The 26,849-nt window shown below is 48.8% G+C and overlaps 1 protein-coding gene across 1 annotated transcript in view; it reads right to left on the minus strand.

Moving 5' to 3' along the window:
* ALG9 (ALG9 alpha-1,2-mannosyltransferase) overlaps positions 1–26,849 on the minus strand; it is a 944,483-nt gene that overhangs the window by 680,223 nt on the left and 237,411 nt on the right. The window lies entirely within an intron of this gene.

The following is a 26,849-nucleotide window of genomic DNA, read 5'->3' on the forward strand; positions in this document are numbered from 1 at the left end:
GACAGAAAGGGACTCTCTCAGAGCTTACAGGTGAAATCTGTCTCCACGCTACAATATCCCTTATATTCTGCCACTTTCTCGTGATCTATCAGCCTTGTGCGTCTCCTCTGCTACTGCTATAATAGCCAGCCTTCCAGTCTGCATTCCACCTCCTTCTACTCCTGCTTTCTTGCTTGGGCCTTTTATGCCTCCGAACCTGTGTGATAGGCTTCAGGTATGAGCAATTAGCTCCAATTGCCTGACTCCTGCAATGGCTACTAGGCTTAATTGCACGAGTACTAAATATGCAAGCCTCTTCAGCCCTCTTCTTTGTCTCAGTCCCTCTAGGATTCTGGGACTTGTAGTTTGTTCTGCAAAAGTTAGGGTTTTCAACTTCTACATTATTTTTAAAGGTAGATGTTATCCCCTTAATTTTTGTAACAGAGGGACTGTGAGATTTAACTTTTACAGAGGAAGAAAGCAACATCCCCATATCCCTTTACATTGTACCGTTGGGATTGAGAAAGGTGCTTAGTTTGGGATACCGAAAAGGATCTTATGTTCGATATAACTTGCTCTAATTTTATAACCTTAGGGTTCACAATCCCAGATGTAACATAAGGGTTATAGACATTAGAATGACAATAAGGCATGACCTCTTTAGGCACATTGGGAAGAATATTCCTGCTAGAGAAAAAATACTGCGTCTCATCCCACAGAATCTCCTCAAAACCCTGGGCCCTGTTTGCTCCCAGGTGATCCTCCTGCAGAACGTCACAACCAGGGTAGGGGTCAGGAGTCTTCTTTCCCCATGCCACCTGGGAGAAGACTTTAGGCAGGGTTTCAGTGAGAGATCAGGAGGATTCTTCACAATACCATGTCACAACACACTCCTACTTCATTTAGCCCCTTTGTCCGATTCCAATCTTTAATTTGGCTCTAAGGCTGTTTATTACTGTAAAGCAGAGAACCACAAGGCAATGGTCGAAGAACTGAGACGAAGAACAACAACTGGAGTATTAACCATGTCGGTATTGAGACAAGGATGCCCTGTGAAGATCCAAGGATTACCCAGGGGAAAAGCAACAAAGGACTCTCATTGATATACATGGCAACGAAGTAGAATAATAGAGAAGGCATGGTCTCCTGTGTTGAATCCAGCCCTGATAGACTGCAGCCGTCGAGCGTGCACTAGGCGGGAGCTTTGAACAGGTCTGCGAGCCTTTGGAGAGAGAGTCCAGAAGGCGCCGGCGGGGGCAACCAGGCCAAGTCTTCGGTGGGCATGCATGAGCGGTCCTATGCACGGAAGCATCCGAAGGGCAACCAAGCCATTGATATTGCTGGTAAGACCGTCCCAGAGAGCCGGTGAGAGCCAGGCACCAGGGTAGCCACACTGCGCAGACCTTTCACAGTCCCTGGAAGTCCCGGTGACTTGTTTTTTTTTTAACCAGAAGAAGGGAGGCAATCTCCTGATAACATGGCCCAGGAGGAAGGTCCAAAAGGCCTGGTAAAGGGAATCATTCCTCTGTCTTTTTGAGACTCAGACCAAAGGCCAAGAGAACTGAGACATTCTCCTGGCACACCAAAAAGGGAACATTGTTTGATACTGTTTTGGAACTTTGTGATCTAGGGAAGGGAATCATTCCCACTGGGTGTTTGAGACTGATTGCCAGGGAAACATTCTCCTGGCTCACCAAGGAAACATGGTATGGAGACTTGAACCATAACCCAGGACAAGGAAGACATTCTCCTAGTATCAGAACACTACTACGTTATTCTTTAGGTTATGGTGCAGAGGCCAGAAGTAGGGTTTTCTTGACATAGGACGGTGGACACTTACTTTGACAGACAACCTGACAGTTACTGTAGATCTTTAGTTGAGGCAGGGAAACCCTCTCAGGAAAAGGGAAAGATGAGGTTTCTCTTGCTTTTCTACCTAATAAAAGTCTTTTTTTGCCATTCCTCTTGGGTAACACAACTGTTCCAAAATAGCTTCCGGGGACATTCTGCCAACCAATCAGAGTTCAATACTCAAACACAGACACATTCAATTGGTTAGTATAATAATCTGAATGAAGAAACTACGCCAGGTAGAAGGATACTAACTGCTAATTTTGTCAGATGTTGAAAGAACATTCTTGCAGTAGCTCCAAAAAGATCAGTGATAGTCATGTAATGTACTTCAAAATCACTATCTTCTCAAACACATAAAGCCGCACAATCCAGCATCCTTTACAGAACAAGTACACCTAGTAAGATGGAAATATGTTCCAAAGCTTAAGGGAGCCCAATCATTGTCAAGGAGGATTTTTAACAAGGGTATGTTGAATAACGGGCAGGCACATCATGTTGGCATTTGAAGTTGGCACGCCAAAATAATATGACTTGCATTGTTACTGTTCGCGGCACGGATTAGTATTGGCTTTTGTGCTGCTAGTATTGTGTCTTCTGAATGGAAGCACACCCCCTCATACTTCAGTGCTCTTCTCGGTGGCGCACAAGAACTCAATGATCTGGATTGCATCAATTACATGGTTTTTGACTTCCTGTTTGATGGAGATTACTTGTTACGCATAAGCTTGAAATACTTTGCCCGGAGAACAAGCTGCTCAGAGATCCACACTGATATTCCTATGCTTAAATAAGCCATGAAGCAACAGGGGATGGCGGGTGACCGAAGTAGCATAAATAAAAGCTTGACCCGTGCCAGCAGTGCCCAACCATTAAGAGATTACGTCTTAAAACAGGCCATGGAAAGTTACTCAATTGGAGCGGACTTTTTTTATCTGAAGGAAGAGGCATAAATATTATGACTTTCTCTGATGCTGGAAATATAATTTACAGAAGAGTACAAATGGTACACTCTACTCAGTTAATTTCTGTCTTTGCAATACGTAAGTGTTTTGTAAATGTTATATCCTACGTGGATGGGTTGTATAGTAGGGCTCAGAACGTGCACTCTCCACTAGCCACTGGCTAGTGATAATTGACTCTTGGCAAGTAACAAAGGGTGCGCTGGTTGTATCTGTATAATGGAGATGGCAAGTCCAATTTTATGCTGGCTAGTTGCTTGCAACTTTAATTTTCACCCCTGCTTTACAATGACAGTTTACATATAGTTTAATAATAACATGCATCCAGGCAGCACTTTAATACAATTCCAAAGAATGCATAAATGTTACCTCTCTGAACCCATTCCGCCGGTGGGTTTATGCCGCCACACATGTGAAGTCCTTTTCTGGCTAGTAGAATTGATCTGGCAGTAGTGGTTTTGGATACTGTGGCATACCACTCTTAACTCTAAGTTGAGTATTGGGGGAGTGGCTTGGCGCCGATGGCGAGCGGTAGCTGATCTGCCGAGCTCCGGCCGAGACGCCGTTTCCTGATCCTTTTCTCCGGCTCATGTGAAGCACCAGCCCTCGGAGTAGAACGTGCTGTTGGGGAAGCGGACCTGTACCCGAACCGCCGGCAGGCCCATTGAATCGGACCTCCTAGACACTAAGACTGCTCTCCCCCCCTCCGCTCCGATTGAATCCAAGATGGCGCCTCGTACTACATAGCGGAGCCTCTAAGGGGAACCCCTCCCCCAACGGGAGTCGCCCAGTTGGCACGAACGCTAGGCCTGAACGCTCCCCGTCGCACAGTGCGGGGGCTCCCGGGCCGGATCACACGCGTTGGGGTGACCCAAGCTCCTCTGCGGCTGGATGAGCGTGGACAAGGACACAACGATATACCCAATCCTGGGTTTCCCTGGGCCGCAACCAACAGCTCTGCGGCTCACCTCACCGGGACGACGCCAGACCGATTCCGGCACGGATTGCCCAGCACCCCGGTGCGCAGGAGGAGAGGATAGATGCCCCGCGGGACACCCCATCGGCACGGACCCACAAGACAAGGTGCGTGAGAACTCGCAACACCTGCGTAAGGGTACCCCTGCGCCCCAGATTCTACTTGCATCTACCCTGAGGGGCCTGCACGCTTAAGACTGAGGGCAAGCAAAACATTGATCTGGGCCCCCCACCCCAGTATCGGAAGGGCGATTCGATCACATCCCCGCACGCTATCTAGCTCCTGAGGCTCAGGGCATCCACAACTACCTCATGATGGCCTCATGATGGCCACCAAGAACAAAACCAGAGCTGCCACCATGGACTCCTTTGTCTCCACCAAGGTAAAGACCCTTACTCAAGCTAAGGCCAGCCCCCCAGAAACCGCCCAGACAAGTGAAGGGGTAGCAGACGAGAATCACTCTCAAATACTGGAAGCCATAGCCTCATTAAAAACGCACATAGAATCCAAGATCGACGAATTTTTTTTTTTTTTTTATTATTTTTCAAACAACAAACAACTTCTCACCCACATTAGGGTGGAATTAGCCTAGCCATGTCCCCCCCGACCTCCCCCCCTACCTCCACCCCCGCCCCCCGACCCCTATATTGTGTATACTTCACCAAGTCTATGAGTTTGCAACCGAGTCAGCGGTTGGTATGAGAAGGGAAACTTCCCTTGTTGTCACTAACGAGAAGATGCTGCTTCTACTGAGTAATGGTCGGCGAGGCAGGAGCCCCCACTGACTCATTCATCAAAAAAGTGACTAAGGGTCCCCAGATGTCGGGTGGGCATGCATGTTGTGGCAGCAGCTTAATGAAATCTGTTTCAACATCTTGGCAGTAGAGAATATCTCTGCGCCATGCGGTGACAGTTGGGGGAGGACCACGGCTCCATGCCATGGCGACTCTTCTGCGAGCCAGTGTCAGTAGAATGCCTGCTAGCTTTCTCGTGGGGGCCTTCAACAGTCTGGTCATGCCCAACAGAGCTGCAGTGTTGGCTGGGAGAATCGGCTCACCGATTATCTTACTCGTGATTTCCAGCACCTGGGGCCAAAATGAGGCCAGCTTAGGGCAGTCCCATGCTAGATGAAAGAAGTTTGCAGATGTCAATCCACACCTCTCACATCCGAAGGATGAATCTGGATGCTGCATTTTTGCTTTGGCTGGTGTAAAGTACGTTTGGTGCAGGTAGTAGAAGTGGATTAACTTGAGGCGGGTATTGAGGGCAATCTTCTGTGTCTGTCTAAGAATAAAGGACCAATCGGTGTCGGAGAAAGTTATATTTAGGGACCTTTCCCATCTAATCTTGGCTCGGGACACTGTGGGAGATGTGTCTGTAATGATGGTTCTGTAGATCTGAGAGAGGGGTCTCCCTTCACCCTGAGACTGAATTACTGAGTGTAAGAGTTGCCATGTTTGGGGTTGTTGTGGAATGTAGGAAGGATTGCTCGCAGAGTGTGGCGTACCCTGAAATAGATGAAGATGTCTAGCGAGGTAGTGCCGCCTTTTCCCCTCGCTTGATCGGGGGTCAGGAAACCGTCATCTGTGAATAGGTCCCCAAGGTTCTTAATTTGAAGTTTCTCTAGCCATTGGAGGTACACTTTTTCGGACGTCAACGAGATCCCCGGTATGAATTTTGCTGGTAGGAGTGGAGAATATCGAGTGACGATGTTGTGTTTCTGCGCTAAGAGCTTCCATATCTTGTACGTTATTAAGATTACATTCATCGTGTCGTTGGGGACCGGGATTTTCCCGAAGATGACTGCTCTCAGTAGGTTCGGTGAGGCTAGGGCCCTCTCAATTTGGACGTGTGGTCTGACAGGGTTTGTGGCGTACCAGTGGCTAGGAAATTGCGCCTGGGCCGCCCAGTAGTACCTCTCCAGATCGGGGAGCGCCAAGCCACCTTTTGTTACTGGGAGGGCTAGCGTGGAGTGAGCCACTCTGGCGGGTTTACCGGCCCACAGTAGTTCCAGGACCAGACTCTTTAGTTTTTTCAGGAAGGGTTGTGGAAGTAGGATGGGAATGTTGGTGAAGAGAAAGAAGTTTCGGTAGAATCACCATCTTGACAAGAGAGGCTCTTCCCCATAGTGTTAGGGGTAGGGATTTCCATCGGGCCACCTTTTCTGTTAGGGACTTGAAAACCACCTCGTAATTGTCCCAGAATACTTCTTGGTGATTTAGTGACATTTGGATGCCTAGGTATCGCACCTTGGATGATTTCCAGGTGAGATGGAAGTCGTCATGAAATGGCTGAGTCGCCGGGGTGAGCGGGAAGATAATTGATTTTGTTTGATTAATTTTGAGGCCAGATGCTGCCCCGAATCTGATCACTTCGCGCATGATAGGGTTCGGATTGTCGATTGGGTCTCTTATGTAAAGAACCACGTCATCCGCGTACAGTGAGATGATGAGTCTGTGTGGGCCTATGACCAGACCTCGGTGTTGACTATGCTCGCGAAGATTGGAGGCAAGGGGTTCCATTACTAGGGCGAATAGTAGAGCTGACAGTGGGCAGCCTTGCCTGGTACCACGTTGTAAGTTGATGATGGACGATCTAGCTGTGCCGACTAATATGTTGGCTGTAGGTTTAGAGTATAGCAGGGAAACTAGTTTAATGAAGCGAGCCCCCAGGCCCATCCTGGCGAGTACCGAGAATAGGAATGGCCACTCCACCGAGTCGAACGCTTTTTCAGCATCAAGAAGAAGAGCAATGGCTTGTTGGGCTGGGTCCAGTGCTCCCATCACTCCAAATAGTCTCCTAATGCCGAATGTGGTATTGCGGCCCGGTATGAACCCCGCCTGGTCAGCAAGAACTAGAGCAGGCATTAGTGGCATCAGTCTGTTCGTTAGGATTTTTGCTAGAATCTTGTTGTCTAGATTTAGGAGGGAAATGGGGCGGTAGGAAGCACATTTATCCGGTGGCTTGTCTGTTTTGAGCAGGAGAATCACATTAGCTTCACGCATGGTCTGGGGTAGGGTACCTTTCTCCAGGGCTTCCTTGTATACATCGGCCAGAAGGGGAGCAAGGGTAGGCGCGAAGGCTTTATAGAATTCCCCGGTTAGGCCATCAGGGCCGGGGGCTTTGGTATTCGGAAGTGATTTAATTGCCTCAGCTATTTCTTCTGGGGAAATCAGTTCATTGAGGGGTTCCCTTAGCTGTGCCTCTGCCCAGTATAATTCGGTCTCCCGCAGGTATCTCAGTGGAGCATCAGAATTTTCGGGGTGTTGGGAACTATAAAGCTCCTGGTAGAAGAGCCTAAATTCCTCCGCCATGTCGACATCTGTGTCCGATGTTCTTCCCTGTTGGCTGCGAATCTCTGTAATAGGCGTCGGTGTGTGGTCAGCTCTCAGCAACCTCGCCAGGAGAGCTCCAGGCTTTTGCCCCTCACCGTATTGCCTGACTACCGTGCCACGGTGGAGAAATTTTAGTTCGCGCTCGGCAAGTGTATTAAACTTCAGCAGTTCTTTTTTCAGGGTAGCTTTCGTCTTTGGTTCGTCCGAATCTCTAGTTTTGTGTTCGAGATCTTTGAGGCGGTCCTCGCAGGTTTTAAGTTCGCGTCTAATAAGTTTGACGATGCCATTCTCCTTGGCTTGGCATACGCCTCTTACGAAGCATTTCAGAGACTCCCATAGCACTCCGGCCGAGGAGACTGACCCCACGTTGGCTCCGAGAAAAATTTCGATCTCCTCTTTTAGCTCAGCTGCGAAAACCGTGTCCAGCATGGAACCTGTCTTGAAGCGCCAATTCTGTAGTCTGGGGACAGACTGGGAGGGGAGGAGACAAAGGACCATTGGCGAGTGGTCTGATAGAGTCCGTGGAAGGATGTGACAGGGACCGGGCTGCCGGGGGCCTGTTCTGGATGTGAACAAGTAGTCGATGCGAGAGCTGGTATTATGGACCGCTGAGTGAAAGGTGTAGTCCCTCAGATCTCTGTTAACTGTTCTCCAGGCGTCCTTTAGGTCAAAGGCACGGCAGATTTCTGTTATTTGCAAGCTGGCTTTAGAGGCCTGCTGAGACGAGGAGTGTGATCTGTCTTTGGCCGGGTCTATGACTGTGTTCATGTCGCCACCCCAAACCACTGTGGAATGTTCAAGTGAGGAGAGCTGCGACATCACCCAGCCAAAGTTATCTGGACCATCTACATTGGGGGCGTAGGAGTTAATGAAGGTTATCGCCTTGCCTGCTATTATGCCCTTGACCAGTACGGATCTTCCTATGGAGTCTTTTGCAACGTGTGTGAGACGGAAGTTGGTTCTTCTGTGTACTAGAATAGCCACTCCTCTAGAATAGGAGGAGTATGATGAATAATATCTATGGCATCCCCACGATTTGGCCCATGTGCGTTCTTTCACGGGTGTTAGGTGGGTTTCCTGCATCATTGCCACATCAATTTCATGTCTCCTTAGGTATTGTAGGATTTTGCGGGTTTTGGATGGGATGTTACCTCCCCTTATATTCCATGTCGCAACCTTGAGTGTTGAAAGGAGAAGAAAGTTTGGAATTGCGTTGGGAGTTCACTGGTCCTGCGGTCGTTATACAGTTTTTTGTGGAATGGTGGGCTTGGAGCATATCGTGGTACATTACATGGAGCATGGCGACAGGAAGCAGAGAGCAGGGAGCGAAACCGAGGGGAGGCATCTCGGGAGGGTGCTGGTTTTTCCTAGTGAGAGATTTGCACTTAACGAGATCTGGCAATGCCAGAAGGGTGGTTGTTAACCTGACCCTGAACAAAAAACAATAAACAGTCCAACAGTCCTTAGAACTATTCCCATTTCGCGGACAACCCCCCAACATGTCCGACGGGATCCCCCCCAACCTGAGTGAGGAAACAGATGCTGTGCTCGGGGTGCTTGGGGTCTTCCCAAGAACTCTGCCCAGATGTTTAATGGTGAGTGAGCGTGTTCCGGCAGTTTGGGTATGTTTCGGAGCCTGGCCTGGGTTTTAAGGAGGATTCCTGGGGACCCTCTCTCTCCGTGCGTGGGGTCGTTGAAGATTGTGAGCTGGGAAACCGTTACGGTCCAGAAATAGATGGACTTCCTCAGGTGAATTAAAGAAGTGAGTCTTTTCGTTGTATTGTACCCTGAGACGAGCAGGGAATATCATGGAATATGCGAGCTTCCCTTCACGCAGTCTTTGTTTGGCGCTGGTGAAAGCTCTTCTCTGGGTCTGTACTGTTGATGAAAAATCGGGATAAATATGGATTTTGTCTCCGTCATGGTGTAAATCTCCCTTCTCCCTTGCCAGTCGCAGGATGGTGTCGCGGTCTCTGTAATTGAGCAGCCTCGCTATGATGACTCTAGGAGGTGCGCCCGGGGCTGGTCTGGAGGTCGGGGTCCTGTGGGCCCTCTCAATCATGAACATTTGCGAGAAGGAGTCTCGGCCGAAGAGGGAGAGGCACACAGACTCTACAAAGTCCTCCATCTTCCTTGGGGTAACGTTTTCCCCGACCCCAACGATTCGGATGTTGTTCCGCCTAGAGCGACCCTCCAGGTCCTCGCACTTGGCCATTGTTGCAGACATTTGGCTTTCAAGTAGCGCGACTTTGTTGGAGAGGGATGTGGCACCGTCATCGAGGCTCGAGATTCTTTGCTCAGCGTCGTTTAGCCGTTCTGTATGTGTGTCTAGGCGATGTTGCATCAGATCGACTTTGGAGGATAGACCATCCATCTTGTTATTTAGACTCCCTATGCCTGCTTTTAGATCTAGAAGGAGTTCTTTTATTTCCATCGGATAGCTTTCGGCTACTGGTTGACTAGAACTGCACGGTGACGGGTCATCCCCTTGTTGTGGGTTTGGGGTTTTGGGTGCAGTGTTGCTGTCAAATGTCAGCTTCTTTTGAAGTTTGTCTACTTTGCCCATCTTGGCAGGTGTATGTAAGCAGTCTTAGTGAAGAGGGTCAGCGGTGGCGAGGTGGCTTGTAGTTGTCGCCGTGACTGAGGGAGAATTGGCGTTAGGTCGGTGGAGGCGCGACCCCTAGTAAGGTATCAGGAGTTTTGGGGCGAAGTGGCCCCAGGGGTTGAAACCGGGCCCCTGGTGTCCTATGGGCTTCTTCGTAGACTGGAGGGAGTTCAGCCCCTCGAGCCGCCGCTACCAACGGCCAGCCGTGCCTGCGGCCACGTTTGGGGGGCGCAGCAATCTACTCTCGGGGCTCCCGGCGAATCCGGGCACGTACCTCAGGTCTTCATCCGTCGAATGGGTGTCCCGACGTTCCACCGCTCATGTCGCTGCCTCCCGGTTCGGTGCGGCCCTGCACGATGGTTCTGGGGGAAGCGGGAAGGCGCCTCTGTCGCCGGTCTGCAGGTGTCGCACTCAGGTGGGGGGGGGCGTCCAGGATCATGTTGGGGCCTCCGCCGGCCCAGAGCCGCCCGCGGGCGGGGATCCGCCGGATGGCTAGTTGACGACACCCCACTCCACGGGGTCCGTCGGCGAGGCGGTCCCGGAAAGGATGGGGGGGGCAACCGGCTGCCTGCCGGGCCCCCGGTGGCCCCACCAGCACCAGCCTGGGCCTTGTGTCCGGAGTGCCGATGCCCCGATCCGGAGGGGGGGGGGCTCCACAGGCACGCGTCGGGACTCACGCCGGCCCCGAACCAGGGGGGGGCGGCACTCCCCGAGGGCCGCCGGTGTCCGTGGGCGATGGATCTCCGGAGAATGGAACGATCGCTCAACGGCCTCCGCGAAGCCGCGCCCCGCCCCTCGGCATCCGCCCGGCGCCCGGGGAGGCCCCGGCCTCCACGCCGATGTAGTGGTGTGGGGACTTGAACTGGCCGATTCTCCCCCAAATTTCGGCAGGGAGTGTGCGGTGCAAACAGAAGCAGGGAGAAGCCTTCTATTTTCCAATACGCAGCCGGGAACCGCAGGATTCAGCAGGATTTATTACGGGCAGAGCGGGAGCTCAGGTAAGAGCGGCCATCTTGGTTGGCCCTCTAGCGCCCCCTCAAGATCAACGAATTTAAAATAGACATTCAACTCATTCGCCAAGACGCACGCAACTTGGCGGAGAGGGTAACGACCATCGAACAATCAACAGAGGAAACATCTGGGGCCACTTCAGCTCTACAGTCTGAGGTCGCCCACCTGAAGAGGAAAGTAGCCTTCCTAGATGAGAGGGCGGAAGAGGCCGAAGGCCGGGCCAGACGGGGCAACATCAGGATCCTGGGAGTCCCTGAGGGAAGTGAAGGGGCAAACACCACATCCTTCGTCGAAACCCTTCTGCTGCAAGAAATTGGGGCCGGCAAGCTGACACAGGGATTTTCGGTCGAAAGGGCCCACAGGTCCCTCCAGAAGCACCCCCCCGGGCTCGCACCCTAGACCAATAATAGCCAAGATACTGAAATTTCAGGACAGAGAAACTATCTTAAGACACTCCAGGGAGGGCGGCCCCATCGAAAGGGGGGGGCTCCAAAATCGCCATCTACCCGGACTATACGCAGAAGGTGCAAAGAGAGAGAAATTCATTAGTCCCGATAAAAGCTAGGCTCCGCCAATTGAACCTAAAATACAGGCTACTTTACCCGTCGCACCTCAGGGTCATTTATAAGGAAAGAGTGGTATTCCTCGACAATCCAGACGCAGCCAACATGTGGCTAGAGGACAATAATCTCGCTGACGGCAAAGACAATCCACGGACAGAGGCCTAACTCTCTTAGATTTCACAAGTAACCCACATGTAACCGTCAAGAACCAGTAAATAAGACGCCGGAAACCAGAAGGTAATCCAATCTCAGTTTGCCACAAGGAAACGGCCTCGTTCGGCTCCGCCGCCAGGCACTAGTCCTACCCCCAGCGTAGAATTCAGTTAGGCCAGGCACCCGCCTGACCCAGCTCGCACCCGACTCCCGGATGGGCTTCGACGGCTCGAGAGCGCCTGAGCACCGCAACAATGTTGTAGTCGCTGGGCGCACCAGTTTGAGTTTTATTAGTTTCATTACACAGTCTTTAAATTTCTCTCACTAATAAAGACCGGGATGGGCCCGGGACGTGGCCCTGGAGCTCGGGAGCCGGCGGTGTCTCTCCCGCATTCTGCTCATCACGGATTAAAGCAGAGCCAAACCCCAGGGACGGAGTACCGTGCCAGACCTGAAACTCGGACCCGATTGCGGCACAACTTACTGTCATGACGTGGAACGTGAGGGGTATGGCCTCATACCTCAGACGGAATCGCATACAATCCTATCTCAAAAGGAAGAAAGTCTCGATTGCACTGCTACAGGAAACTCACCTCACGACGGAGGCCATGTCCAAGATTGCAGACCGATGGGCCGGGACTGTGAGAGGGTCCCCCTATTCCAAATACGCGAGAGGGGTGCTGACATGGACAAGCCCGGATGTGCCCTTCCAACTGGACGGGTGTGAACTAGACAAAGAAGGGAGATATGTAGTGATTTGGGGCACAATGGAACAGACCCCGATTAGCTTGGCCAACTCATATTTCCCTCATCACGGAATACCGGCATACCTCACCACAATGATCGCAAAGCGGACTCAACACCGGGACCGCACCTTTATATGGGGTGGCGACTTCAATTGCGTCGCCGACGCAAGCATGGACAGATCATTGCCTCCTCCCCACTCGAGCAACCTCACAACCCGTGCCCTGAAGGAAACACTAGAGCAGCTCAACTTGGTGGACATCTGGAGGGAGCACCACCCATCCGAGAGGACTTACTCCCACTACTCAGCCCCGCACGGAGTCCATACAAGAATTGACTATCTGCTCATAGACAAGGAGCTTGCCCCAAGAGCCGCTGCTACAGAATACCTGGGGAGAACAATCTCTGACCATTCCCCACTAACCATGTTATGGCAACAGAAGGGACCCAGACCCCCGATCCCTATGTGGAGGATGCCGACTGCGGCACTCGAAGATCCCGAGTTCAGGGAAGACCTCGCCGGAAGACTGGAAGAATATCTGGAAATCAACAAGGGTTCGGTATCCTCCTGGAGCACATTATGGGAAGCCATGAAGGTGGTGACCAGAGGAGAAATTATATCAAAAGCCGGCGGAATTCGCAGGCAATTAAAGACAACACTCGAAGCACAAGAATCGGAGATCTCCCGACTAGAGTCCGCCCTCGACAACTCCACAGAGACCGAGAGCAAATTGTAGGAAGCTCGCGTGGAATGTCAGCAAGCATGGGAAAGACTGGAGAAATTCGATTTCACCACATACACTGCCAGATCCCACAAGGAATCGGACAAACCGGGGAGATTACTGGCCTGGCTCTGCAAGCGAGAACACCCCAAGCATCTCCCGACGGAGATACGGGATGCCGATGGGATATCCCACATGACACAACGGGGGATCAATGACGCATTTGCCAAATTCTATTCCAAATTGTACGCCCACGAGGCACAAATTCCAACGGAAGACATCATAGAAACACTCGAGGAGATAGACCTCCCCCGAATATCAGCCGAGCAGAGAGAAGAACTGGAGATGGAGATCACTCCTGAAGATGTGCAAGGGGCAATCAGGTCCCTCTCCAACAGCAAGGCCCCCGGCAGCGACGGCCTCCCACCTGAGTTCTACAAAACGTACGAGCCCATCCTCACCCAGTACTCCATGAAGTCTACCAAGAGGCATACACAAACAGGGTCCTACCCAACACCATGAAAGAGACCATAATCATTCCCATGCTCAAGCCACACAAATCACCCGACGATTGCGAATCCTATTGCCCCCCTGGCCATGCTAAATTATGACGCTAAGATTCTCACATCCATACTAGCCAGCAAGCTGGCCAGAGTGGTGGGATCCATAATACATGAAGATCAGAACGGATTTGTGCCTGGGCGCAACACCACAGCTAACCTAAGGAGGCTACAACACATAATGGCCGAAACATACGAGAGAGATGAGGACCTGGCGGTATTGTCGCTTGACGCTATCAAGGCTTTCGACTCCATATATTGGGAGTGGATTAGGGAGGTCTTGAGGAGATTCGGCTTCGGAGGGGGCTTCATCAGGTGGATCAAGGTCCTCTATAACTCCCCAATGGCAAGAGTGAAAACGGGAAGAATGGTATCAGCTGCCTGGGAGATACAAAGGGGAACGAGACAGGGGTGCCTGCTATCGCCCATGCTGTACATTCTGGGCCTGGAGCCGATCGCACTATATTTCAGGCAACAGCTCTTCGACGCTGGCATCAAGGTGGGCAATGTACACCACATAATATCCCTATACGCGGACGACGTTCTTCTATACCTGAGAAACCCTGAGGTCAACGCACCAACTGCGCTAGAGGTACTCGACAATTACGCGAAATACCCCGGGATCAGATTCAGCAGAAGTAAGTCCTCTGCGTTCCCCCTGGTGGGCCTACGCGGCAAACCAGAAAACGATCTCCCGGCCGTCGGAATAAGTTGGCAACTGGTTAAGTTCCGATACCTAGGGATCAACGTGAGCCACACCCCGCTACTCACGCACGAACACAACACAGAAGTCGCAAGCACAACTCTTCGACGCTCTATAAAATTCTGGTCCAAGCTCCCACTGGCAATGGTAGGCAGAGCAGCGATAGTCAAGATGATCATACTCCCCAGATTCCTATACTTTCGTGAACATTTGTCACTATGTCCGTCCGCCCTTCTTCAAGAGACTGGAGGCAATCATCAAGGACTTCCTGTGGGGACCCCACAGACACAAACTGTCGCTAGCCACCCTATCCCTGCCACATAAGGAGGGGGGGGACAAAGCTACCAGATCTCCAGTTATACTACAAGGCTGCCCAGTTAAGCCACATAACGAAATGGCTCTCGGACGAACCTTCGGCTGAATCGGAACTACTGAGGCAATCCTCGATCAACGTAACCCCCCAAGGAAACCCTATGGCACCCCATGCGGCTATCCCCGGCCACCCCACAGGTAATTGAGCTAGGAAGGAAGATATGGGCCAGGTCCTGTTACATCAAGCGAGTGAAACACCCGTACTCTCCGGATAATCCTATCTTGGCAGACACTTGCAGAACGGAGGCAGACCTATCCACAGCAAGGAGGTGGGAAGAAGCCGGTGTATACACGTGGGGAGACATGTTTGAGGAAGGGGAATTCAGGGACTTTGAGTCACTAAAGGCCATCGAAGGAATATCCCCAGGTCAGTTTCACTGGTACCACCGCATCAAGCAGACCGCCAAGAAACAATGGAACAGCTGGCCAGAGGAGCCCACCCCAGACCCTCTGCTACAAGAGATGCACAACCTTACGGATGGTTGGAGACCAGTCTCCAGGCTCTATAACAGACTATATGACAAACCCAACCCTAAAGGCGAAGCTCTGAGGTCAAGATGGGAGGAAGACCTCAAGACCCCAATCACAGACAAAGAATGGGAAAGAGTGTTAATATTCCCCAAAAAAGTTTCAAGGAACGCTAGATTCGGCCAGATGCAGTTGAACGTCCTGTACAGGACATACATGACCCCACATAGGGTCGCCTCCTTCAACAAGGCATCCTCCCCAGCATGCCCATGGTGTGGGAACGATAAAGCGGACATGATCCACATGTTCTGGACTTGCACTAGAGCGATGACACTATGGTCCAAAGCTAAACAGACTTGCATGAACGCCGGAATGCAGAGGTACGAATGGACTCCCGGCGAATGCCTACTGGGAATTTACCCCAGACCCAGCAAATTCAAGCATGCCGTTAGGTTAATGGACATCTCATGCATTCTGGCCAAGAGAACCATTGCGATGGCTTGGAAGACACCATTGGGCCCCAGGCACGAACGCTGGCTGAAAGAGATGGAGAGATGGACGGCAGCTGAAACTAGAGCCTGGCAAGAAGGAATAACATCAAGCGGTGAAATAGAGAGCGGCACCTTGGACTCTTGGAGGGCCCTCCTGAGAGACATTCGCTTCAGCGCTGACCACTAGCCCCCCTGATAACCATGCTATCACACTGACACCAACTCCCTGCACCTGGCCTTAACTGAAGGACCCTGTATGAGACCCCCCCCTGCTTCCTGGAGCGCTGGGGCGTGGCCCTCGACCCATCCACCCACCAAAACGTTCGCTATTACATGAAGACTGTTTTTTTTGTTGTTCTTTCCCCCTTCTTCTGCCCTCCCCCCCACTACTTCCTCCCTTGTTTACCTCACTGTTCAATTCACATGTTTGTACTGCACGTGTTTTGTCACCAAATACCAATAAAATATGTTTGAAAAAAAAAACGTATTTAGCAATACATTACAGGAAACTAAACCATAACTAGAGTTGATGCTGCGTAACATCAATTGTCCTTCCCACTTGTACTGATGCTACCTCCATGCCCGCCACTTTACAATGACCAACACATGGCGTTACATGAGGATACCCACTTAGTTACAGATGAACGCACACAAAGCAGTACAAGATGGGCTAGATAACATGAATATCTGGAGAGGGAGCGGAGGGCACCCAATGGGAAGAGAGTATGCGAAGGAGCTTAAGGTAGAAGAAAGGTATGCAACGTGGCAAGTGGTCATGAAGAATTCCCCACAGGGGCATTTTCAGGAGAGAAAAACTGCGTTTTATAGGGAGACCAGTAAAAAGGCATGGCATAATTCAAGGTACATCAATCATTGAACATTGCAGTGATAGATTCAACTCTAAGCCAGGACATGCATGCACTGCAAAAGCTCCAATTCCAGATAATTTACAGATTCCTATAAAATGCCATGAACATGACAACAAAGGAAAGGGTGATTATTTAATGTGGAAATGGTACTAGAGAAATGAGAAGGATGAGACGATATTGCGAAACAGTTAAGCTAGTCTGATGCTAATGGCGGGGGGGGGTGGGTTTAGGGGCCAAAAGGAAAATGGTAGGGTGGCAAGATTGCCCTTGTGTCAAGTGTAGCTCAAGAGCACTACAAAATAAAGCAAAAAAGAAAAAATGTTTTTCTGTATTTATTTTACTTACATTTCATATTTTACTTTAAGTGCTTTATGAATTGCGCCGCATGAAGTAAAAGGGTGTCTTCAGAGCACTAGACTAAGAAAGAACGCAATAAGCAGCAAAGACACATTTTCATTTTTATTTTGGACTTCTTTTCAGCCTAAATCCAGATGTATATGTTGTGAAGAATCGTGGGATTCTGTCACTTCTCCCCAGAGGGAAGCCTTTCCTGGGAGCAAGGGAGGTGAGTCCCCTACGAAATACCCATGCTATCGGTAGAGGCAAGCAGGACCTCACTGGGAGAGGTCCTGCTTGTGGCCATCACCTCCGCACGACAGGTGGGAGAGATCCAGGCCCTTTCCTGCAAGGCCCCGTACTTGACTTTTCACGACACGAGGGTAGTGCTCAGGACGCACCCCTCCTTCATGCCCAAGGTGCCGTCGGACTTCCACCTCAACGAACCCTTGGTGTTGCCTGTTTTCTTCCCGTCGCCGGCTGAAAGGACTTTGCACTCGCTGGATGTGGCTAGAGCGCTGAAGTTCTACGTGGACCGCACGAAGTGTTTTCGGAAGACGTCACAACTCTTTGTGAACTTTGGACCTGTCAATCAGGGGAAGGCTCTCTCGAAGGCTTCCATTTCCAGATGGCTCTCCGGCTGTATCATGTACTGTCATCGGTTGGCAAACCGACCGCTGCCTGGCCGTCCGAGAGCCCATTCCACCAGAGCGATCGCAGCTACCACGGCGTTCCTATCTGGTGTGCCCTTGATGGACATCTGCAGGGCTGCTACGTGGAGGTCGACGCACACCTTCACGAAATTCTACTGCGTCGATCGGGATTCCAGGGAGGAGTCCAGGGTCGGCCAAGCAGTGCTGCGCAACCTGTTCGCCTAAGGTGAGCCTGGTGAGGAGGTAAGAATTGCTTAATGTTGAGTTTGATGTAATGCTTAATGTTGAGCCTTTGCCACCTCCCGTGGTTGTGCATGTGTGTACTGCTATGTATTCTTTATTCATGAGCATGTGAATCCATGCCAGACCCCATGCTGGAGAAGGAACAAGTTACTTACCTGTAACTGTTGTTCTCCAGCATGGGTCTGGCATGGATTCACATGCGAACCCTCCCGCCTACCCCTCTGTGGCTCTTCACTTGGTCATACTGCCACTTCACGTGCTACCAAATCTGAAGATGGCTGCCAGAGGCGGGGCTTAGGTAGAGGGCAGTCATTGGCTGTGGTCAGTATGACGCAGAGATCAGTGATTGGTTACTACTACGAAAGACAGATCAGAAACGAAATTGATACTGATTTTTTCTTTACCGAGGATTCCCAGCCTGATGACGGGGAATATTCATGAGCATGTGAATCCATGCCAGGCCCCATGTTGGAGAACTACTTTACCTAAAGGGTACTTGCTGAGAAAACAGTCCACAGGAGAAGGTAGTCATTCTCCTGTTCCTTAGTTGTTTTTGTAGTGGTAGGGTCAGGTTAGATCAGTTTCGAGCAGATCGATCTTCCTTTTGAACTCACTGACAACTGATGAGCACCCTAGTTAGTTTTTGTTAGGTAGGGAAAACCTGCAGTTTAGGGCAATTTAGGATTTTTCACTTTTCTTTTAGTAAAGTATATTCCTAAAATAGAAGAGCAGAGTATGTGCCCTTCTTCTGACTCACCACATAGTGTAACACCAAACTCATAAGTCCTCAATTATAAATTTATCACACAAGCAAATCCTTCGGTATTTAACTTTACCCTGCGAAAACCCCAACACGTTCAGCAATTTCAGTGGCACTGCCACCTAAGACATGATACAAGCACAAACCCATCAAGTCTGAATATTTGTTTTGAAATATGACAGTCAATAAAATAGATAAGGAAACACAAATTATGGTTCATCTAGTGATTCAAGTTTACAAACAGAAGGTAATACTTACAAACTTAAAAGGAAGACCTTAAAAAAATACAGTTAAGAACAAGTCTTGGATCATCTTTCAGCTGCGTTCGACACCATGGATTATGCTACCCTGCTCGCCCGCCTGGGCCAGATCGGTGCGTCGGGTCAGGTACTGGCCTGGTTCGGCTCCTTCTTGGCAGACAGATCCCAAACTCTCTCTCTTCCTCCCTTTTTTTCTAAATCTTCTCATCTTAGCTGTGGTGTCCCCCAGGGTTCTGCTTTGTCCCCCCATCCACCTTAACATCTACATCTTTCTGCTGATTTGCCTCATCCGCTCCTACGGCATCGGGTGATATTCGCACGTGGACAATACCCAGTTACTGATCCAGCGTGCCTGCACAAGTGCCTGACTGCCATGGGACAATGGATGGGGCAAAATGGGCTGAAATTGAATGGGAACGAAACCGAGGTGTTGGTGGTGGGTTCCCCCCCCAACCCTTCACTGTGGATCTCCTCCTTTTGACATCCTTGTCTGGGTCCGCTCCCAGTTCCTTTTACAATGGTAAAAAATCTTGGAGTGATTATGTCAGCCAACCTGTCTCTGGCGCCTCAAGTCTCCTTGGTATGCCAGCAGGGGCACTTACAGCTGAAAATCCTTAGGAAAGTGCTCCACTTGATTCCATCTTTGCTACGTCCCCCTTGTAGTCGCAGCTATTATTCTGAGCAGGCTGGATTATTGCAATTCCCTGTACCTGGCACAGCCCAAGGGGCTGATTGGCAGATTACAGCGCCTCCAGAATCTAGTAGCCAGGTTGGCAACGGACCCCCCTATGGGTCCCACATATCTCCAGTACTCTGCTCCCTCCACTGGCTTCACGTGGCACAGCGAATTCAGTTCAAGGCACTCTGCATTGCGCACCGGGCCTTGCATGGCCAATGGGCAGAGTACATTTGTGTCAAATTTGAGCGTTGCATTCCAAACCGCCCATTGCGCTCAGCATCGGCAGGCATGCTATGTGTGTCCCGCTTTAGCTGTTCTCGGATGGGGGGGTGTGCCTTCTCTATCACAGTGGCACAACTGTGGGATAGTCTTCCACTTGCTCTGAAATCGCTGCCCAACATCTAGCCTTTTGGAAGGATCTTAAGACCTATCTTTTTTAATTCTTTGGCTCCCTTGGCCTGTTGTGTCCTCTTGCTTAGTGGCTCTGTACCTCTTCAGCGCCAAGATGCCCTCAGGTGAACGCGCGCTCTATAAATAACCATAACATAGCATAACAAGCCAAACCATGATTTCAGAGCATATTTCTTTTTATAATGTTTTGCATCTATGCTTATATAAAACATTTAAACAAAAAAACAATTACGATGAAAACTATACAATTAAAAAAACAAATTATGAAAGGATTTGATGTACGAAGGATATTCTGAGTCCTTTGTCGATTCTGACGAATACATTCTTGGTTGTGACGTTTTGCTGCTTTCTATGAAGTCGGGTGGAATCTAATGAGAAAGTAGTAGGTCTTCTTTCCATACAGAAAATGGCAGACTATGTATATATTATAGTCCATTTTTGCTGTAGTTGAAACAACAATTTGAGACACCAACGTATGGCACTGAATTGTAGGAGTTAGAAAATATAGTATATTTAGTCATAATGGAAACTAAAGAATTAATAGGTTTGTCAGACATACGAGCCTTGCGTCTTCCTACTATTATTAATGGTTAGAATTATTATGTTGAAAGGTGCAGCTTTGTTCTGGAAATGCTAGCATACAACCCTTTGCTGGATTATATTAGAATAGTGAGTACACAAGCTGCTTATTAAAATGGTGTTGATCTATACTAAATACTAGTTTTTTTATATTGATTATACCCAAAGGTATATCTTTGGGTACAAGTATTTCTGGTTAGTATATCTTTTATCTTTATGTACCCTGTTAAATCACAAGGAATGTCATAAATACAGATAGTTACAATGGGTGTACCTTTTATCTTTCGTCACACAACAATGTGACCATATACATTCGTATCAAATGTTTGTTGAACTATTATAACAAGCTGAAAACAAGAGCTGCCCAATTATAGTAACCTCAAAACCAAAGGCCGACTATATGGTCGCGAGTTTCGCCCACTGGGGTTTGTCAAGGCAAATTCACATCACAAAAGCATATCTTTTTGGTTGATGTTCCTAAAATAGTGGACAAGCAAAAAGAAACACGGAGGGAGGAAAAGAATAATATTAGACAAATAATTCACCTGTGTTAATCCTAGTAAAGCCGTTGGTAAGCATCAGTGGGTTTTAGCAAAAAGGCCAATGAATTGTATCCAACCTTATAAGAGTTCCATGAAGTACTGATTAATTGATTCATCTTGTGCATCAAGGTCCTATTGCGTGTCTATTCGGAAAGTCCTTAAGTACAATGGCCTATCATGATGAAGGAGTATTTGTCAGTGTAAGGCCATAGCCTTGTTTGAATAATGTGGTGTCCATTAATACTACTAGATACAGATTGGAATAGATTGGGAATTAAGAGACCCCATATTGTCGTTAGTATGCATCTTAACCATGCTATTTGCAAACCATGTTGTGGTTGTTTAGATTAGGTCCAGTGTTCCATTCCTAAAGGAGACAAATGATCTATCATTTGGCCGGAGTATATATATATTTAGATATATTTAGAAATGGGCCACCAGACCTAATCTAAACAACCACAACATGGTTTGCAAACAGCGCGGTTGAGCTACACACTAACGACAATATAGAGTTTCTTTATTTCCAATCCGTATGTAGTAGTATTAAAGGACACCACATTAAGGGTTACCTTTAGGGCATTTATCACACATTCAAATCTCAGGTTATTCGTCATAGTTAACATTTAAATTGTTACCGAAAGGTGCAACTCCTGCCTATCTTGCCCTCCGACCAAACTAAGCTAAACCCTTGTGTATTTTCTTCCCCTAGGTTGCGCTGATGGTCCGATTATCTAGGGTGTGGGAATGGGTAAAGAAACTTGCCCTGTCACTTGTCCTCACAAGTACAAAAATTCATTTAAGAGGCACATGTCAAAATAACTAGAACATGTGTTGTCTGCTTTACAAATGAAATTACTCCAACTTTATTCGTTTATTAAAGAAATCTGCTAACATTGTTACCAATCTCTTTGTTTTTTTCCACAAAATCACAACAAAGGACCGAAATGCATCGGTATTCTGACCCACACACTACACCAGACTCTTAATTATTTTAGACTCTTTTTGTAGTGTTTGTGGAGTATATTTCCATCCTTTCTGTTACTCGAGAGGATAATTTGGCGACCTTTTCCCATACTAATGGTCGATCTTTTTTAGCAAAGGTCGGATCAGGCCTACCAGTTTCAGTGGCCTGTTTTAAGTTTTACCACTTTCTTCAGGGCCAATTGTACAGCACTGCGTGGTGTGCTGTTCCACAATTTCTTGCAGCATAGACTTTTTTGTTGTTAGGGTACCCCACCTGCAAATGGAGAAAACAGGGTAGACACATGATTTTTGTTTAGTGCGAGTTTCTGTGTCTGTTCTTTTCTTAATGACACTCAAGATTACCATAGGTTACAGAAATTCTTACCCTCATTTTATCATTCCCTATTTTTTCCAGTCCGTGTGGACGGGGCAGTTGTGATTTGCTTCTACTCGGACACCTTGATTCGACCGTTCCAAAACACAGAGTATTCAAAACAACTATGAGTCTCTAGGTTTACTGGCAGCGGGCTGTTGGCTAACATTTCGTTATTATGTTGTTATAACATATTTAGTGCTTCATTAAATGGGTCATGTCGTGCAAACACCACTCCTTACATCTATACCAGGTAGCAATTTCAGGGGCAGTGTTTTGTGAACGAAAAACACTCCCTGGTTGGTTACACCGCAGCAAGTTGATCACTTTGCTTAACTTGCGGTTTCGGGCTGCGCGGGGTCTCCTTCCTTGCCTGGAGCGGTCTGCTGCGCGAGCTACAGTCCGTTATCGAAGGTTTGTTTTTGTTAATGAGTTACGTTTACGCGCTTGTTCCAGGAATGGAAAGCATCAGGCAACCCGACATTTCCTCGGGCGCCATGTTGGAGTGTCTTTTATGTGTCGGTAAACTGCTCGCTGTTGCCACTTTGTGTTGAGCGGGCTTGCGGGAAAGACTGTAAAATGAGCGCGAGGGTGAAATACACTCACTCACAAGTATCCATCAATACAAATATGAATGAGTGCAAGTAAATCAACAATAGTAGAAGTCGGAAAACTGTGGACACAATTTCTTTGGTCTGTTCGATGCGTACCTACTAATATCACTGAGTAAATTTCCGGCCAAAGTGCTAGGGTATTGATAGTTTAAGTCATTCTCAGGCACAGGACAACAAGATGACTGCTTCTGATCTCTCTGCCACTTACTGGGGAGTTATTCGAATCCTCCTGAGTTTCATTGATGTGTTGGGCCATCTAGTACTATTCTCATGTTAAAGAGGACACTCTCAGAAACGGAAGGAGATTTGGAATTGAGATTAGACAGCAGGTATTCCCTGGTGTTCAGGAGTGCAGTTTCTGTGTCTCTGGCAGCTCTGAAGCCAGACTGGTGGTCATGAAGACGACCAACAGATTCAGTATGGTGGATAAGCTGGGAGATGGCCAGCTTCTCGTTTGCCCGGGAAGGGGGTAATGGAGATAGGCTGGTAGTTAGCTTGACACAAAGGGTCAGCAGAAGGCTTTTTGAGGAGAGGGGCACAAAGGAGTGCTTGAGGAGTAACGGGAAGGATCCAGTGGAAAAGGAGTGATGCAGAAATCAGACAAGGCTGGAGCAAGGGAAGCAATGTTGTCCTTGATAGTTCTAGAGGCGCAAGGGAGCACCAGTTTGGATGAGACTTTCATAGAGCGGACATGTCTAGAAACTTCATCAGGTGAAATGGGAGAGAAAAAGGAGAATAAGAGGGAAGAGGCGAGGGGGGCCAAGGGAAGCCTGAGAGTGGGTGAGGGAGAAGGGAGTGGCGTACAGGAGAGTGAGGACAGGATGTTCTGGGTTTTAATAATGAAGTTAGAGGTTGGTACAGTGCAGAGGGCCAGAGAAGGCAGAGGAGAAATGGAGACTGCGGTAGGATTGGCGAGTTCCTTGCAGATTTTGAAAACTTCAGCTGTGCTGTTAGGGGCCCCATAGATGCAGGCTTGGACACAGGCCCTCTTCTTCGAGCAGATGGAAAGTATGTATTGCCTTTGAAGCAGGCGGCACACCAGTTTGTCAGAGGATGTGCTCGAAGTCTGCCACTTACCCTCAGCAGCTCTGCAATTGCATTTCAGAGAGGCCAGATCAGAGTCATATCAGGTTTTGCGCTTGGAGGCAGGCTTCATACGGATCCTCATAACAGGGGCAAGGATGTGCAGAGAGTTGGAGATGGAAAGTTGAAGGTTAGTAATGGCTCTGTCAGAGTGAGAGTCAGTGGCAGGAGTTGGAGGGGGAATGAAGCTGGAGGCAACAGCAGCAGCTGCACTCGCTTCATAAGTCGAATGACGGAGAAGGAGACTGGCAGTGTGGGTGGGGGCTTAGCCGGGGGACCCAGGAGGTCCAGGTGAGAGGACAGGAGAACATGATCAGACCAAGAGAGAGGAGTAGTGAGAGGGTTGGAGATGGGGATGTCTGCTGAGATGAGAACATCAAAGGTGTGTCTGGCTAGTACGTCGGACCGAAGGGAAGAACGGAGAGGGAAAGAGAGTCACAGAGGTTGTGGAAGAGTCCATGGGCCGCATCAGAGGAGTCAAGGTGAATATTGAAGTCTCCGACAAGGAGAAGCTTGGAGGCTGAGGCCAGGAGGGAAGAAGGGAGGTCAGCCCATTCAGAGAGGAAGAGGGAGACCAGGCCAGGGGACCTGTAAACGGTGGCAAGAGTCAGCCAGAGGATAGGAGAGACACCAAGCCTGCAGACGAGGCATTCAAAGGAGGAGTAGGACTGAGTGGGAAATTGTGAGAAGCTTGAAGGTGTCTCCCTGTCTAAACCTCAAGGATCTGTCATCCAGGTGGCCAGAACACGGCCATCGCTATTGGATCCAGTTCCTGAGGGTGGACCAGTGAGGGAGGGTCACCTGGATCAGGGGTCCTTGAGGAGTGGGACACCGACAGGTGAGATGTGGTATTCCCCTACCTTTGACACCATTTCCCCCTCCTCTCACGTAGAACATTCAAAGGCACTGTCCCCCCCTTTTTCAGACACAAACACTTTCGCACAACACAAAGGACAATGGACACACACCAGTGCAGTTTACCCAACATGGGTCAGGCAACTGATCAGAATCACACACACCCGACGGCCTTTTCCCTTGCCCACAGGGATTAAAGGTGGAGCCAGGGAGCACAGTACGAGCACGGCAGACAGCACATCAAAGCAGCTAATCAGGTGCTGCAGTTCGAGCAAAAGAGAAAGGAGTCAGGAATCGAGACAGTGGCGAGGAAAGAAGCGACCTTGCCCTTTTCATCCCAGACCCGTGAAACCTTCGTAGAAGGGAGCCTAAAACTGCAAATAATAGCACAAGTGTCTTGCAGCAGGTGTCAACGGTACATGGGGCAAGCCTGCGCCAATAAGCAGGAACGAGGGAAGCTACCGTGACCGTGGTACCGGCCTTGACTCCAATGAAGAATTCATCATATACGGTGAGGCGAAAGGGAAAACGATAAGAACCGGGCTGTGTTGAGTGAGAATCGCAAAAGTGGCAAATTTGAACCTAGTTCAATGAACTGAGTGAAGCACTGTAACAAATATTGACGAATACAGATGAACACAGAATAGAGATATAGTGAATATATTTACCTTGACTGTCTGTTGTTTATCCCCCTTAAAAAAAAAAAATTTAAAAAAGGAATGGCAACCAAACTGTAGGTTAGCCCGACAGGAGATATCCATGCGAACCATTTTCTGTCAAAAAACATTACTTCTATCTAATGAAACATCAAGGCTTGGAAGCTCAATGTATCCAACGTATCCCCTAACTATCATTACAAAGTAGTTAGGACATCATAATCTATTAAATGTAAAACGTCGTAGTGAGTTTTGAGGTTTGAATTCAATGTGGCATACGAATTTATGAACATGGATATTCTTGATGCATCATCTCACTATTCTCCAAGCTTGCCTACCATGTATAAATGAATAAGGATAAGGATGATGTTATTGATTTAGGAGTTCACCAAAAGAGTCATCTGCTTTCCTACCGAAAGGATTAATAAATAAACCACTATAGACCACTACATGTTTAATAAGCAATATATCAGGTGAGAAGATTGTGAGCATGTACTTGTTAATAGATACTGGGATGGCACACTGTGGATAAACTCCATTTTCAAAACAAGTATTCTTCCAATATAGAATATAGAGATCGATCGTGAATATAATGTGATGTACATAAAGACTGCTGACTGGGCAGTAAAGTCAGGCATTCCATCCCTCAGTCTACTGCTGTCCCTATTGCATGCACACCCACCACCTCCAGTCCACTTCCAGGGCGGCAGCAGTTTGGTGTCCGTTGGCCTTGTTCATGGACTGGTGACAAGCACAATTTGGGGAAGTCATTTGCGCATCACATGGGACGTTTACGTCCATTTCTTTACTGGCAACTTCCCTGGCGTATTGGTATAGGCAGGGTCAGGCGTCCTGTTGCCAATCAGCCACGTTCATTGCCGGATCACGTGACACGAAAAGCCCGCTCACTTGACATTGGTTCCATAGCGACAGGTTAAAGGCCATGATTCTGCACTCTACAGTGCTTCACAGCTGTTCCTGTTAGCGCTGTTTGGCATTCTTCACGAACTTCGATTACTGACTTCTTTTGATCACGGACTACGAATTACGGATTTCCTTTGCCTCACCCTTTTGTATTGCCACCTCTTGAACTGATCTTCTGTTACCTCGACCTACGGACTGCTTATTTGTATTCCTTCTGCTCATACCCTCGGTTTTGTTGTTGTCCTCTGCCTTTCCCGGATTTATACGATTTTGGATCAGTTGCACGGACTTCTACTGGCTCTCCCTTTTTTGCGGCGACGCTTCAAGTTCCGTCTTCCACCCATTCCCGAGTGCCACATCAAAGCATCTACAGGTACTTCCAGTGTGTGGTACATTCAAATCCAAAGTGGTGACCAATCATCTACATCCTACTGCTGTCGCCCTTACCATACACTGAGGGTACTCCTAGTAATGCCCACCACGTTCCATGCCCCTGAGGTCCTGTTTTGGTTAAGTGGCAATCCTTTCACAACTAGGTAAGCTATTTATATCGG

Source organism: Ambystoma mexicanum, chromosome 9, assembly GCF_040938575.1.
Source record: "Ambystoma mexicanum isolate Mex_15411 chromosome 9, UKY_AmexF1_1, whole genome shotgun sequence".
In the NCBI taxonomy this organism is placed as follows: Eukaryota; Metazoa; Chordata; class Amphibia; order Caudata; family Ambystomatidae; genus Ambystoma; species Ambystoma mexicanum.